The 17,335-nt window shown below is 41.9% G+C and overlaps 1 protein-coding gene across 7 annotated transcripts in view; it reads right to left on the reverse strand.

The window, feature by feature from the left end:
- The window catches only part of THSD7B (thrombospondin type 1 domain containing 7B), a 924,116-nt gene extending 911,271 nt beyond the window's left edge, over window positions 1-12,845 (reverse strand). For 5 of the 7 annotated variants that reach the window (XM_033944565.1, XM_033944564.1, XM_033944562.1 and 2 more), the window contains exon 1: window positions 12,552-12,845. The gene's annotated coding sequence lies outside the window, so the exon portion shown is untranslated. Of the gene's footprint in view, window positions 1-8,427; window positions 8,446-12,223; window positions 12,242-12,551 lie in introns of those variants that run through there. The other 2 variants (XM_033944560.1, XM_033944561.1) reach the window with 2 other exon arrangements.
- Between the last annotated feature and the right edge of the window lie 4,490 nt (window positions 12,846-17,335).

Genomic DNA, 17,335 nt, shown 5'->3' on the forward strand with positions numbered 1-17,335 from the left:
CGGGGGTTCACGCATGATTTAAAGTCGCGCGCTAGCACGCCTTTGTAAAAGGAGCCCTATATGCCTAAGTACTTTAAGAGAATCACATCTAATGGCACCTAAGTCTTTCTCTGCCCCTACACATGCCTACTTTGGAGCTACAATCGTGTTAAAAATATAGGTGCCTATCACCCAATTCATTTTTATTTTCTTCAATTATGAGCTTATTAGAGCTCATAATTGAAATCAATATGCTAATTAAGTTAGGGGCCTATTTGGCACCTATTTTTAGGCGCCTTATATAGAATTTCCCTCTTTTTTTTTTTTTTTTTTAGTTCAATAAATTTTTATTGAGTATTTTGAAAAATACAGAGAGCAATTCAAATACATAAAAAATAATATAACATTTTGTATATATAGGGTCTATAAATATAGAATAAACTATAAAGGATCACAGTATTAAGAAAAGCTCAGAGTAATGGAGTTATTTGTGAAGACTGTATGAGAAAAAGATGAGATAGAACAGAATAAAAGTTAAGGAAAAAGGAAAGAAAGAGGAAAAGTGAAGAAAAGGAAAGGGAGACAGGAGTGTCTACAAGTCAGAGCGTACATATGAATCTAAGAATGACCAGGGTGATTTTTTGCTTTTCAAATTCTTAGAGATTCGGTGTGTAATTTTATTCTCATATGCATATGATTCAAATCTATGATACATACATAAAGAGTTCCACCAAAACGTATAATCTAATAACGAAGATGATTTCCAATTTTTCAGAATGTGCATGAGGGCAATTACCAACATGGTATCAATGAGTTTAGGAGGACAATTTGATTGCGCAAAGCAGGGATGTTGAGATCGAAGGATTATAATGTCCATAGAAATCTCTTCTGAGCAGTTAGTGATAGATTGTATGGTGTTCCAAATTTGGGTCCAAAAAGAGCGGACCAAAGTACAATGAAAAAACATGTGATCAAGAGTTCCCTCCTCTTTCAAACAATTCCAGCAAACAAAGTCTTGTTTTAATTTGGCTTTCCACATGCGAAATGGGGTCCATATTGCGTTCCACATAATAAAGAACATTGATTGTGAAACTCTAGCAGATAAGTGGGCGGTTTGTTGAAGACCAAAAGAGTTCCCAGTCAATGTCAGAAAGCGGAGTGATGAGTATATTATCCCAGTGTTTCATAGAATGGTATGAAAAAGTGAAGAAATGATCTCTCAGAATATTATAAAAAAAAGATATAGCTTTTCCTTTTGCTAGAGACCATAAAGACCAATGGCAGATAGTATTTTTGGAAGACATGAAGTCATATCGTATGTGCACAGAAGACAGCACTTCAATGAGTGAGATCCACTGTGAATAAGCAGAAGAAGGCAACATATATGTGGAACAAAGTATATCAAAAGGAATTGACGTAGTGAGAGTAGACAGTTGATGAGCAAACCATATACCTGCCCGCTGCCACCGTTTCCATGAAAGGGATTTGCCTTGGTTTTGGATTTTGGGATTATTCCAAAGAGACATGAGTGGGCTAACACTAATTGAGATCTCAGCTATATTATCTAAATAATGGAGAGCATGCTGCGTTGAACTCAACAGAGAATACTTTCTCAAATGTCTGGGTATTGATATCGTTAGTAAGCAGGAGATGTGTAAAGGTTTGCATAGAAAACATTCCATTTAAAACCAAGTAGGAGGGTCTTGATAAAAGGAATCATTAACCCAGTAAGCTCCATATTTAGTTAATGAAGCTATATAATAATGGTAGAAATCCGGGATGTTAAGACCACCGTTAATTTTAGAGGCCTTCAGCTTGGCTAGAGCAATTCGAGGTTTTTTCTTGTTCCATATGAATTCAGATAGCTTCCTATTTAGCCAATAGAAGAATGATTTTCGGCATAGAAGAGGAAGCATAGAGAGAATGTAATTAATTTGAGGTGCTAGAGTCATTTTGATGGATGCTATCCTACCCCACCAAGACAAATAAAGTGGAGACCATCTAGATGTAATGTTAAGAACTAAATTTTTGATTTTAGATATATTAAGATCTTGAGCAAGGACCGGATCCTTGTGTGTTAGAATCCCCAAGTATTTCACAGCTTCATTTGACCATGTGAATGGAAATTTAGCCAAATCTGATTGAAGAATGTTATTATTCAGAGGAAAGATTTCTGATTTCTCCCAATTGACAGAATATCCGGAAAAGCGAGAGTATTGTTTGATGATATGTATAAGATGAGGAAGAGAAGATTGAGGGTTCCTAAGAAAAATTAAGACATCATCAGCATAGGCTGCTAATTTAAATTCTCGATCAGAGGAGGGAATACCATTAATTAAGGGGCTTTGTCGAATAGCAGAGAGAAGAGGCTCTAACACTAAATTGAACAATAATGGTGAGAGAGGACAGCCCTGTCTAGTGCCTCTATGAAGGGGAAATTTATTGGATAGAGAATTGTTAATTAGAATACGAGCGGATGGACTGTGATATAATGTTTCTATCCATTTCGTGAAAAATGAGCCAAAATTATACCTTTTCAGGACACAAAAAAGAAAAGGCCACTCCACTCGATCAAAGGCTTTTTCAGCGTCTATAGCTAGGCCTATTATTGGGTCTGTCAATGTTTTAGCGTGAGCATTAATATGGTGAAAGAGGCGCAGGTTATCTCCTATATATCTTTGTTTAATAAACCCCGTTTGATCTTTATGTATAAGATGTGGAATCACTTTGGTAAGTCTAAGTGCCAGTAGTTTTGCCATTATTTTGTAATCTAAATTAAGGAGAGAGATAGGACGGAAGTTTTTAACCAAGGTTTAGGAATCACTACAATGGTGGCTTCAGTGAAATTAAATTGTTTATCTGGAGTGGAATGAAGGAAATCATAGTATGTAAGGAGATGAGGAGCTAAGATGTTTCGGAATTGTTTAAAAAATTTGTTAGTAAAACCGTCCGGACCAGGGGCTTTTCCAGTCGGTAGAGAAGATATGGCAGCTTCTATTTCTGTTATAGTTATCGGAGAATCTAGTTCCAATTTAACAGAGTCCGATATGGTCGGAAGAGATAAGGAGGAAAGAAAGGAGTCTATATCTGAATCAGGAGCTGCAAAATCAGAATTTCCCTCTTAGTTAAGGATTTTTCCACTTTTTTCATTCCATCAGATAAATGCGGAACAAAAAAAGTGGAAAATCACTGGACTGCATTACCTCCATTGTATGTAAATCTATCTAAGGTGAAATACTTACGTGGATTAAAAACTGGCTGTAGCATAGGAAACAGAGAGTGGGGGTAAATGGACAATGCTCGGACTGGAAGAGCGCCACCAGTGGGGTGCCACAGGGCTCGGTGCTTGGACCCATGCTCTTCAACATCTTTATAAATGATCTGGACATTGGCACAACGAGTGAGGTGATCAAATTTGCGGATGATACGAAGTTATTCAGAGTAGTGAAGACACAGGGGGATTGCGAAGATCTGCAACGTGACATAATCAAGCTCGAGAAACGGGCATCGACATGGCAAATGAGGTTCAACGTGGATAAGTATAAAGTGATGCATGTCGGTAACAAAAAATCTCATGCACGAATACAGGATGTCCAGAGCAGTACTTGGAGAAACTTCCCAGGAAAGAGACTTGGGAGGTCTGATCGACAAGTCGATGAAGCTGTCCGCACAATGTGCAGCAGCGGCGAAAAGGGCAAACAGAATTCTAGGAATGATAAAGAAGGGGATCACAAACAGAACGGAAAAGGTTATCATGCCACTGTACCGGGCCATGGTGCGTCCTCACCTGGAGTACTGCGTCCATACATGAAGAAGGACACGGTACTCTCCAAAGGGTCCAGAAAAGAGCGACTAAAATGGTTAAGGGGCTGGGGGAGTTGCCATACAGTGAGAGATTGGAGAAACTGGGCCTCTTCTCCCCTGAAAAGAGGAGACAGAGGGGACATGATCGAAACATTCAAGATAATGAAGGTGAATAGACTTAGTAGATAAAGACAGATTGTTCACCCTCTCCAAGGTAGGGAGAATGAGAGGGCACGCTCTAAAGTTGAAAGGGGATCAATTCCGTACAAACACAAGGAAGTTCTTCTTCGCCCAGAGAGTGGTAGAAAACTGGAACGTTCTTCTGGAGTTTGTTATAGGGGAAAACACCCTCCAGGGATTCAAGACAAAGTTGGACAAGTTCATGCTAAACTGTAACATATGCAGGTGAGGCTGGACTCATTTAGAGCACTGGTCTTTGACCTGGGGGCCGTCGCGTGAGCGGACTGCTGGGCATGATGAATCACTGGCCTGACCCAGCAGTGACAATTCTTATGTTCTTATGTGTGTCCCAAGGAAATCTAGCTAGGTGTGTCCCAAGGAATGAGTTGAGAATCCCTGGTCTAGACCACAGCAAAACTGCACGTAAATTGTATATTATAATTTATGCACGTACCTACTTTTTATGTGTTTTCCTTTATATGCATATTTTAAACATGTAGTCCTCTTATTTGCAGTTCCTTTGTTTCATTTTGGTATGAATAAATGGATTTTATTTTGATTTGGTTTAAATTATGTTCTGTTTTATAATGATGCTTTTAATAATATTACTCTGTTGTTGTTTTAGCTCTACTAACCCCTGATGCAGCCCTTAGCATGGGCGAAACAGTGTGTGTGTGTGTGTGTGTCTGTACTACAAGAAATTGTCCTTGGTTACTACATTTTGGTTGAGCCACTGTTTTGACCACCTCAATAGTTACAAACACTCCAAAACACAGAAGCCAGAATTGTGCTTTTGTTTTAAAGATTTGGCAGGCTTACACTATTATTTGTCAAGTTGCATCGGCCCCCAGTAGAGGCCAGGACGATCTTCAGGTTATGCATTTTGATCTCTCTTATTGAGTATGCTCAAACTCTGGACTATCAGCCTAATCTTATACATGGTGCTGAAAACTGTAAGCAGAAATATGAGCACACACCCAATTTATGCATGCAATTTAAATAAAATATGAGCCACCAATAATTGGCCACTAATAATCGATTAGCAGCACTAATTGCCATTAATTTAAATTTGTGCATGCATCTCTAAGTGCCGGTATCTGTGTATAACTGTTATACATGAATACGAAATGGGGGCACAGCCATGAGAGGTGCATGGGTTGATCAGGGGCATTCCTGGAATTTGTACACAGTTTCATAGAACCTAATTTAGGTGTGAGAATTTTCACCAAATTTTACTTGCTATAAATCCTTGCACCCCAGAGTTGGGCATAGATCCTGGCACCAAACACTGTTCTATAAATGGCACACAGCTCTGACGGTTTACAGCAAAGCGCTTAGCTCTAATTTTTATCGCTGGTAACTTGGGGGCGCCATATGCAGAGTTCAGTCCTATATGTGTAGTTTGCTGCTGTTGCTTAACCACAATAGAGTCGTTTGTAGGTCTATCCCAGGGGTAGGCAATTCGGTCCTCGAGAGCCGGAGCCAGGCCAGGTTTTCAGGATATCCACAATAAATATGCATGAGATAGATTTGCATCTCAAGGAGGCAGTGTAGGCAAATCCATCTCATACATACTCATTGTGGATATCCTGAAAACCTGACCTGGCTCCAGCTCTCGAGGACCGGAATTGCCTACCCCTGGACTCTATCCTATCAGATTCTTTTTTCTTATCAAGCAGCAATATGGTTCATTTCATAAGTCATTCAAAGCCTTCCTATTTAAAACATTTGTGATGTCTAAAGTTTAAGGTTTTATTCTAACTGTTTGTTCCTCTGATGCCTTTATCTCTAAACACCATGAGATCTTCGGGCACAACTCATATGAATAAGCTCTCTTTTCCATCATTGAGAGGAATCAAGTCCATTAGTCAAATTTCACACTCCGTTACATACTTACTAACTGCAATATTGAATGGTCTACCTGTGTTTATCTCTTAAGATCTTTCGCAAAACCTTAAAAACCAGTATGGGCTCCTTTTACTAAGGTGCGCTAGCGTTTTAGCGCACGCTAACCCCGCGCTACGCGGCTAGAACTAACGCCAGCTCAATGCTGGCATTAGCATCTAGCGCGCGCAGCATTGTAGCGTGCCCTATTCCGCGCGTTAAATCCCTAACGCAGCTTAGTAAAAGGAGCCCTAAGGTGCGCTAGCGTTTTTAGCGCGCGCTAGCTGAAAAATTACCGCCTGCTTAAAAGGAGGCGGTAGCAGCTAGCGCGGGGGCAATTTAGTGCGCGCTATTCCGCTTGTTAAGGCCCTAACACACCTTTGTAAAAGGAGCCCTACGTTTCATCGCTTTTTATGCTATAGCTCTAATGAAGGTTAATGGATCTTTCTTTGTGATCTAATTATGTAAACAGAATTGAGCTCTTATTTTTAGGAGATGATTCGGTACATTAGACTAAAAATTAGATTGGATTAGATTAGGAATACCTAGCTCTTTGTAAACTTTAAGAAATTATTAAAGACCCAACTATTTGTCGATGCCTATGGGCTCATTTTACAAAGCCGGGCTAGAGGTTTAACGCGCATAATAGCACATGCTAAATTGCCGGCCGTGCTAGTCGCTACCACCTCCTCTTGAGCAGGTGGTAGTTTTTTGGCTAGCACGGGGGTTAGCACGTGATTAAAAGTCGCGTGCAATAAAGAAAGGAGCCCTATATGTAGGTAGTAGAAACAATTCTTGTGCCCTGTTAGACATGTGGCTGTCTAATTAATGTAAATCATGAATATTGCCTATGTTTATGTTTTTTATAGATATGCAGATAATGAATATTGCCTTGTTGATGGTCTTATGAAATTTTTATGAATGTATTTGATATTGGAAACCGCCTAGATCCCAGGCGATATATAAATGTGTTAAATAAATGAATAAACTTCATCAAACTCTTTTGTGGGTAAATGCGGGATCTAAGTAATACGAGTGTAATGTAGTGTTATAACCTAAGTTCTTCATCACATGTTACTCCTGCTACTACAGTACTAATCATTTCTATAGCGCAGTGTCTCTCAAACTGTGTGCCACGGCACAGTGGTGTGCCCTGAAGAGATTCCGGGCATGCCAAGAGAGATTCCAGAATTTTACTTTATTTTAAAAAATTCCTTTCATAAATATACACTAGAATAGATGGCATGTACATCACGTACGCAAGAGTCTATCAATGTTATGAGCGTCTGCGTGCGTAAGGATACAACCACCCAGACAAGCATCATTCTTTGACGCATGTAGTCCTTGAAAACTAACACCAAGTATGTAATTTTAGTTTTAATTTTATTCTTCTACTAGTATTTTAGCCCGTTACATTAACGGGTGCTAGAATATATGTCTGTGTGTCTTTATTTCTGTCTGTCTGTCTCTCTGGCCCCCTTTGTCTGTCTGTCTTTCTGTGTCTCTCCCTGCCCCTGTGTCTTTCTTTTTTTCTTTCTATCTGTCTCTCTCCCTGCCTCCTATGCAGCAGCATTTCTCTCCCACCACTTCCCTGTGCAGCATCCACAGCAGGATTCCCTCCCCCTCCATTTCCCTCCCCCCCCCACTTCCCTGTGCAGCAGCAGCGTTCCCCTACCCCCCTTCCCTTCCCGTGTCCCGACTAACCTGATTCCAGCAGCATCTGCAGCACTCTGCACACTGCTGCTTTGGGGCCTTAGAAGGCCCCGAAGCAGCAGTGTGTAGAGTGCTGCAGACACTGCTTGAATCGGAAAGTTTCAGGACCCGCAGCCCTTGCCGGACCCTAAGCGAGCTCTGGGGGTTTTTTACGCGGGCCCACCTGGAGCAGGAGGAGAAGCCTGGGAAGCAGCAATTAAAGTCCGTTCCGGCCCCCGCTGACATCGCCCTGGCCAGTTCACATCCTTCAGACTGCAAGAGCCACCGTGTCCAACAGGCTCCGCGCCGTCGTGCGCATGCGCACTCCTACCTTCGGCTCCCTACAGCTCACGGAAAACGGGAGCACGCAGGTAGGAGTGCGCATGCGCGCTTAGGGCTTTATTATATTAGATGCAGTAGCTATCCTAACTTAAACAACAAAGCAAGCAAGGCTTTGTTACCGTTTTGGATCTTCTTATCTTTGAAAACTTGGATTTTCAGCTCTAACAGAAATGAAATTGAGAAAATAAGAACAACTACAGCTGGTTGATGATGAAATGCATCTTTGCAGGTCGACTATCAAGCTGTGTTTTGAGTTCATTTGCACTCAAAAACAAGTCCGTCCATCGCATTTATTTACTATTTATTTATATACCACTTAAATCCTAAGTGGTTTACTTATAGGTAATTCATCATATTTCCCTATCTGTCCCGGTGGGCTCAAACTCTATCTAGTATACCAGGGGCAATGAGGGGATTAAGTGACTTGCTCAGGGTCACAAAGGAGCAGTGAGAGATTTGAACCCACAACCTCAGGGTGCTGAGGCTATAGATTTAACCACTGATTAGCAATTCTATCAACTTTAGTTTCACTGTTGCTACAATTACCTTAGAACTGAATGCAGTACAGACAATTTTCCTGCGTATTCAGAACCCTGAAGAAACGATAATCGTATCGTGAAACGTTGGCCATCGCAGGCTATTTCACTACAGTGGCAACACTTGAGAATTCAGCTTCAGCTTCGGTGTTTTGCTTTAGCTCTTCAAAAGAAACAGACTGAAGCAACAGGAGCTGACTGCACTGTGAACAGCAATAAAACAAAATCAAGATAAGCCCGGTCCTTTTGCTGTTTTTTTATCAGTCAAGTTGAATTCATATGATTACACACAGTACAGTATTTTAAGGGTTATTTTTGGCTGATGATTGAAGCATGGGGGGGGAGCCAAGATTCATTTCTAGCTCTCACTCATAGCCCTGGTGTTTAGTCTACACCTCGTGGTTCCTGAGACCTGTTCTTTTATCCAGTTTTGGTCTGTAAAATATATGATAAAGTGAATGTTTTTGGCAAGAGAACACAGCACAACTGGTGTTTTTTTTTCTAGAGTTGTATGTTTCATTTTAAACCAGTTCCTCCATTTTTGAAGGTAAGAACATAAGAATAGCCTTACTGGGTCAGACCCATGGTCCATCAAGACCAGTAGCTCGTTCTCACAGTGGCCAATCCAGGTCACTAGAAGGTGTAGCAATATTCCATGCTACCAATACAGGGCAAGCAGTGACTTCCCCCGTGTCTTTCTCAATAACAGACTATGGACTTTTCCTCCAGGAACTTGTCCAAACCTTTCTTAAAACTAGCTACACTATTCGCTCTTACCACATCCTCTGGCAACGCGTTCCAGCGCTTAACTATTCTCTGAATGCAAAAAAAAAAAAAATTCTTCCTATTGGTTTTAAAAGTATTTCCCTATAACTTCATCGGGTGTCTCCTAGTAGTTACAATTGCCCATACATAGATTAAATAACTTTCAAACCGAATTTTTTGTTGGTTTTGCAATTTTAGCATTTCAATTACAATGTACCGTGAACAAGATTTGCTCCATTTAGGGTGCCGGCGCTATAAAAGTTTGAGAGACACTGCTGTAGCACTATCAGACGTATGCAGTTCATTATATGCGGGTACAATCTAAGGTCTCCTTTTACTAAGGCGCGCTAGCGGTTTTAGCGCACGCTACAATACCGCACGCGCTAAATGCCAACACCTCCATAGAGCTGGCATTAGCGTTTTTCATTTAGCGAGCGCTAATCACGCAAGCGCACCTTAGTGAAAGGAGTCCTAAGTTTCGTTGCTCAAGTTAGGATTACTATTGCATAAAAGAATGAAAATAAAACTAAAATTGCATACTTGCTGTTAGTTTTCATGGACTAATCACGTCAAAAATGGTGCTTGTCTGGGATAGTTAAGTGACTTCCCCAGGGACAAAAGCAGCTACAGTGTGAACTGACCCCACGTTCCCAGTATACTGCACTAACCATTAGGTTACTCCTGCACTAGCTCCATAAGACTTTTAGGGGCTCTCCTATGTGGGCATGATGTCATTATCTTGATTAATTTATGACTTATTAACCATATTATTCTGTTGTTGGGACAGTAATGCTTCTCCTGAAATTTTAAACTGGCTCTCGTGGCATAGGAAAGAGCAGAAAGGGATTTCCCTATAGCTTAGCTGCCTCTTACCTACCAATCCGGAACCGTCCTTCACACAATATATGAAATATGAATTTATCATTTTGACACCCTGTTATTACCTAAACAAAAGAGCAAATATAAAGTAGAAATACAGTATGTTTCTGCATATTTACCACTTGTTGTGTGGGTTAAAATGAAATGTACTTAAGGCATATGTGTGGACTATAGGAAATCGATGCCCGTATTCCTAAGTAAAGGACTTGCAGGGTTTCAGAAACCATTCATCATCCACTTAATACCATTATAACTTTCCGAATTGCATGGTGGCACGGCTGTACCTTTCCTGTGGCAAAAAAAAAAAAAAAAGATACATGTTCCGTCCATGAAGCCAAAAGTATTTTGCTCCAGAAAGGAGAAAGAATAGCATTTCATAAGAAACTATATATACCTGTTTATAGAAAGCGGGTTCTTTGCTCCCCAATAAAACCCTGACAAATGACAGAATACCAAATCTCTCAGAGCAAGGCAGAAAAGTTTAAAAAAAAAAAAAAAAGTGTCACAACAACTCTGAACTGATTATACACAAGCAAAACGCCCATTATGCTTCCCCCTACTAAAAAAAAAAAAAACTTTAAAAAAAACCCAGTTTACTGTGTCTTAACAAGAGAAGCTACTTTTACAATATTTAGGGCTCCTTTTACGAAGCCGCGTTAGCGGTTTGACCGGCCGCGCTAGCCGCTACCGCCTCCTCTTGAGCAGGCGGTAGTTTTTCGGCTAGCGCAGGAGTTAGCGCGCGCTAAAAATGTGCCCTGCATTAAAGCCGCTAACGTGGCTTCGTAAAAAGACTCCTTTTCAAGATGTCTGCAAAGGATGAAAGATCCCATGGACCAGAATTCTTTAAATCTATCATCCTGTGTCTTAGCCTGTTGCTTTACTTAATAAACAGCATTTCATTGCCGTCGGCGCAAAATTATACCCACTACAAGGTGAACAGGGCGTGTTGGGCAAAACCAACAGCATCGGTCAGTTACAGCAAGTGCAAAAAGTTATTTTCTGGTCAGCATAGCCTTAGAGGCTACTGAAAACCATTCCGCATCGGATTAAACCATAGTATATCAAATGAATAGGCAATAAATAGATTGGTCCAAAATACCGCCATCCGCCTTATCTTTGGCCTGAAGAAATGGGAACACATATCCCCCTTCTACCACAAGCTGCACTGGCTGCCATTCGAATCCTGAGTCCTATTTAAGTTCTCTTGCATCTGCTACAAAACCGTATCGGGTATGTCACCAGACTATCTTTACCCCCACTTCAACCTGAACTATAATAATAAGAGCTCCCGCAGAACAACTATGTTCGCTTTTCCCTCACTGAAATCGGCATCTTAAAAGATTCCTCGATCGAACCTTCTCTTTTCAAGCGGCCAAACTAAATTAATGGCTCGCCCAAATTATACTTGACGCCTCTCCATACCTCCACTTTAGAAAAGAGCTCAAAACTCTACTTTTCAACGGACCAAATCCTTAACGCTCCCCTCTTCCGCCTTAACGTTTCCCCTTCTCCAGATCAAAACCCTTCTTTGCAACAGACCAAACCCTTAACGCTCCCCTTCTCCCTCCTCAACGCCCCTCACCTCTTCCTTTACTTTTCCACCCGCCCCCCCTTCTAAGATTGTTGCTCCCCCCTTTCCATCTAATATGCTTTGTTCCCCCCTTCTCTTAAACTCAATTGTATTCTATTACAGCACACACTGTATGTACTCCGTATGTACCTTCCCTCACCTAAATTGTTAATGTAAACGAGTTTGACCCTACGATTGCCTTGTTATGTTCTTCTTTTTTTTTTTTTTTCAATCGCACTGTATGTAATTCATCTATCTGTTCTGAACCGCCTTGAACTCCCTGGGTATGGCGGTATACAAAATAAATTATTATTATTATTATTAAAATAAGAAAAGAAGGGATTATCTAAGATCTGTGGCTTGACCAGGAGTTATTATCCGTCCCAATAAACAGGTTAAACTGAAATGTCTTCCAGTGGCTGAGAAAAGCTGAAGCAAAGGAAAATCTACCTGCAATTAAAATTCAATCATCTGGTTACCTGACCCACTTTTCCTCATTGATAATGTTGTCATACAAATTACTACTGAAGATATGAGTTAAATACTTAGTGGGGGGGGGGGAGGGGAGTGTTTTCTAGTAATGCAGCGCTACCTGCTGTTCCTGAGCAAACCAGAGATCCCAGAGCTGCAGACCCCTTCGGCTGGAATGGCTTCAAGATCGCCTCAACAGCACCAAGACATTAAAGTGCGAAATAGTCAAAGACGCGGGACTTCTTGCAGTTTCTTATGCGTATAAATCAGAATTAGACGCACGGTTCCCGTTTCCGCTGCTCTAACGAGTTAAGTATGCAGAGAGGTAAATTGCAATTTGCAGACCCGATTCTGAAGGTTGCAAAGGGGGGAAGTGTGTGAACCGAATGCAAAACACTCATGACAAAATTCATCCTCTTAAGGATAACGAAAGCATGGTCAGCACTTACCAGTTTTCTTGAGGGTTGCCAAGCCTGTCTTGAGAAAACTGTTTTAAAAAGACACAGTTATCAGTTGCAAAACTCCTGGGCTCTCTTGCCCATTCGGACGGAATTTTTCATGCTCGGGAAGTGCAGGAAGCGGTTCGTCACAGATCCCGGCTTGGGGCTAACATGTGCGATTCGGTTCCTGAATCTGCCAGCACACAGCAAGCTAGTCCCGTTCAAGAAAGCTGACAGTACTGCGGAGGCTCCCTGTGGCTGAGGCTCACTCTCTTGCCTGCTCTCTGTCTGTACTGAACTCTTCTGAATCTATGGAGAAAAGCAGAGAGTGAGAGATAACAGAGGTGGGGGGGGAGGGGAGTAAAGGGGATGGGCTGAGGTGCTAGGAGGCAGTGCTACAGCAGCCTGGTAGGTACATTTTTTTTTATAAGTGATTCTCAAAATCATTTTGCTTTGTAAATACAAAATTGAGCCTGTATGTGTATTCCATCTCCTTAAATGGAGAATCAGGTCAAGTCACTTACCGGAAGCATTAAAAATTTATTGGAACAACTCACAGGAGGGAGATACAGAAATGACCCAGTAACTGGACATCCTGCAATGCCAGACCCATTATTAACATACTAGTGTTAAAGCCCATTACATTAACGGGTGCTAGAAAGCAGCCCCCTTTCCCTCTCCCCCTCCAGTTCCTCCCTGACTGTCTCTCTGTGGCCCCCCTTCTGTCTCCCCTCCCCCAAGAAAAGCTGTCTGCCACCCAACACACCCCTCCCCCCAAAGCAGCCTCCTTTCCCTCTCCACCTCCAGTTCCTCCCTGACTGTCTCTCCATGGCCCCACTTCTGTCTTCCCCCCCCCCCAAGACCGCAGGTGGGAGTGCGCATGCGCGGCTTAGGGTTTTATTATATTAGATTACATAGCCTTTTTCGTGGTAAAGTTCATGCAAAACCACGAATGAACTGTTAATAGAAAAATTGCACAGCTATGTTTTGCATGAAAGCATGGAATTGCATACTGGTATACAGATAATGAGCTGCTTTGCTTGAATTTTCAGCTTATCACTTATCTGTATATACATGAAGCAGCATTTTAGAAAGGACATATAAACTGGGCCTGAGATATCCAGTTTGGAAAGTCAGAGTGCCACTAGTATTTATAAACAGGATCTGCCAATGTTCTGTAGCCCCCCCCCCCCTCACCCCCCAACTGTAAAAATGCAAGGCAGTTGTTAGTGCGGCAGTGATTCTCTTATGCTGCCTGCGGCCTCCATGGTACTGTTCCGCTGGCATGGTTCACCAAGTGGAAACAGGAAGTTGAATCAGAGGGGGCAGACCGTAGCAAACAGGGATCTCAAAGTCCCTCCTTGAGGGCCGCAATCCAGTCGGGTTTTGAGGATTTCCCCAATGAATATGCATCGAAAGCAGTGCATGCACATAGATCTCATGTATAGTCATTGGGGAAATCCTGAAAACCCGACTGGACTACGGCCCTCAAGGAGGCACTTTGAGACCCCTGGTAGCAAAGGATCAGCACCGATGAGGCCACAGGCAGTGCTAGAGAATCACTGCCGTGCCGGTGACATTCGTTTATTTTTATAGGCGAGGGTAGGGATTGGATGGAATTGGGTAGGGAGAAGGGAAGGACATCCCAGTCCCCAGGGTCCCCCTGGAGCTGTGGGGCCCAGAGCAGCTGCCCTGTTTGCTCCCTTCTAATGCCGGTAAGCCTTCCAGACTCCAGGTAACCTGCCTATCCCTACCAATTGAAAACACAGCTGAATGAGCGGCGGCTGCTAAGAAAGCAAATAGAATGGTAGGAATTATTAGGAAAGCAATGGAAAACAAAGATGAAAATGCTATAAAGCCCTTGTATCGCTCTATGTTACGGCCGCACCTTGAACACTGTGTGTAGTTCTGGTCACCACATCTCAAAAAAGATATAGCAAAATTAGAAAAGGTCGACAATAATGATAAAAGGGATGGGATGACTTCCCTATGAGGAAAGGCTAAAACGGCTAGGGCTCTTCAACTTGGAGAAGAGACGGCTCAGGGGTGATATGATAGAGGTCTATAACATAATGAGTGGAGTGGAAAGGGTAGGTGTGAATCGCGTGTTCACTCTTTCCAAAATTACTAGGGCTAGGGGGCATGCGATGAGGCTGCTAAGTAGTAGATTTAAAACAAACCGGAGAAAATATTTCTTCAATCACAGTGTAAATTCGCTGCCATCAGTTAGCTTAGCAGGGTTTAAAAAAGGTTTGGATAAGGTCCTAAAAGAGAAGTCCATAGGCCATTATTGAGATGGCTTGGAGAAATCCACTGCTTATTCCTTGGATAAGCAGCATAGCATCTCTTTTACTACTTGGGATCTAGCTAGGTACTTGGGACCTGGGTTGGCCACTGTTAGAAACAGGACACTGGGCTTGATGGACCTTCAGTCTATCCCAGTATGGCAATTGTTATGCTCTTATGAAGCACCACCCCACACTGGCAGCAATGCCAGAGGATTCCTGCTCAGTTTAGAGGAAACAGCAATACGACTATTCAGCATGACCCGTTCAGATTGGTCCTTTCATCACAAGCTGTTTCATCTCTTAATATTAAGACGCCCTTCTCAAAGTCAATCTTTTACCCAGGAAGTCTTCCCTCCGGACAACTTTCTATCCCAATATAAAGGGAAACCTTATAATGTGCCTGATTGATCTGTGACGATGCCACTCTTACTCTTTCAAACCTTGATGTCACCAGGTGACGCGGAGGCAGGAGAAGAAGACCACGGGTGGGTGAAGGAAAAGTAAAGGAGCACCAGTGGCGTGAAGGGGGGCTATTCTCCCCTCTCTCTTTCAAATCTTGCAGCTTCAGCAAGGCAAGTGCTCACTATTACAACGGCCATAGTGAAACAGCTGCAGTTGAACGGTCATGCTGAACTGGGCGGGCTGAAACGGCCGTGCTGACCTGGCCGTGCTGAGTCGTCCTAGACCCGAGGGAACGACGCTTGCCAGTTTCACATTTGAGGGGGCTTAAGCGGCAAGCTCAGCTAATTCGTGCAGTGGAGTACTGTTTATTGCAAACACGTTTCTGAAGTCCTAGGAAGCAGATAGAAATCCTGACCTTTATCTTTTTATACATAAAGGTGCATCCTCCTTCTGAAATGGGGATTACAAGTTTAGTTTTTTTGGGCTAGTCTAGTCCCATCCAAAACCCACCCAGACCTCATCCCCTATCCACTTGCCATAGGCATATTTTTTTTCATTTTTAAACCTGTACAACCAGCTTCAAAAAAAACCCCCAAAAAACAGAGTTTAGATATCTATGTAATTTAAATGTCTAAATCCCTGTTTTTGCATATCTAAAATGGGAATAGTGTTTCTAAAATAAGTATCTGCATTTGGATGTACAGTAACAGCACATTCTGCATGTGATATTTTGTTTGTAGTAAATTGGTTTTAATTAGTTTAGCCACTAAAGATGAGATGAGCTAGGAGAGAGAGTGGTGAAGTGGTTAAAGCTACAGCCTCATCACCCTGAGGTTGTGGGTTCAAACCTATGCTGTTCCTTGAGATACTGGGCAAGTCACTTAATCCCCCCATTGTCCCAGGTACATTAGATAGATTGTGAGCCCACCAGGAGAGACAGGGAAAAATGCTCAAGTACCTGAATAAATTCAAGTACACTGTTTTAAGCTCTCCTGGGAAAACAGTTTAAAAAATTTAAATAAATAGTGTGAAAAGCTTCAGCCTCTGATAACCAGAGCTGATATTGTGACATCATAATGCCTCATTCCACCAATGCCTATGAGCCAACCTCATCAGTGATGTCACAATGGCTTGATTGTCCTATACTTGGCTCAAGTTTATTACATTTTGATTTCTAGAGTGGCATAGTGGTTAAAACTACAGCCTCAGCACCCTGAGGTTGTGGGTTCAAATCCCCACTGCTCCTTATGACCCTGGGCAAGTCACTTAATTCCCCCATTGCCCCAGGTGCATTAGATAGTTTGTGAGCCCACCAGGACAGACAGGGAAAAATGCTTGAGTACTTGAATAAATTAATGGAAACTGTTCTGAGCTCCCCTGGAAGAACAGTATAGATAATTTAATTAATTCAGGATTCTACTTGCTGACTTGTACATACACTATTATACTGTATATCTGGAATTACATTCCCAAAGAGAAATACATCTCCATACATACTGGGTAAAATTCTGTAGAGGGTGACCATACATTTGGCACAAAAAAAGCATTATTCTATAAGCTTAAAGCGTTATTCTATAAGCTTAAAGTTAGACACAGTTTATAGAATAGTGCTTACACCTGGGAAACGCAATTAAATTTAGGTGTGGCCATTTGCACCAACAAAAACATGGCACAAATGTCTGTGCCTCAGTTTTACTCTTTGGGATCTTGCTGGATACCTTGGCCACTGGACTTGATAGATCTTCGCACTGTCCCTGTGGTGACTCTTATGTTCTGATTTAGGCATGGAAGCCCTAATTCTTTAATTAGGCAAGTAATTTAAAGGAACACCCCAATCCGTCCATTCCCCGCCCATTTCTGCGCCCCTTTTCTCACTTACATGTAAAATTTAGGTGTGGATCCTGAGCCTAAATTTTATGCACATAACCTTTAATTGATTCTAATTAAAGTCAATAATTGCTTGTTAAAATGACAATTATTGACACTAATTAGATTGTTATTCAATTAAATTTCAGGCACAATTTTTGGCGCTCTGTACAGAATTAAGGGAATTATGTAATAAAATCAGGACTGGATTACCTGTCTGGGTTGATAAGGATGAGG

Source organism: Geotrypetes seraphini, chromosome 5 (genome assembly GCF_902459505.1).
Source record: "Geotrypetes seraphini chromosome 5, aGeoSer1.1, whole genome shotgun sequence".
Classification (NCBI taxonomy): Eukaryota; Metazoa; Chordata; class Amphibia; order Gymnophiona; family Dermophiidae; genus Geotrypetes; species Geotrypetes seraphini.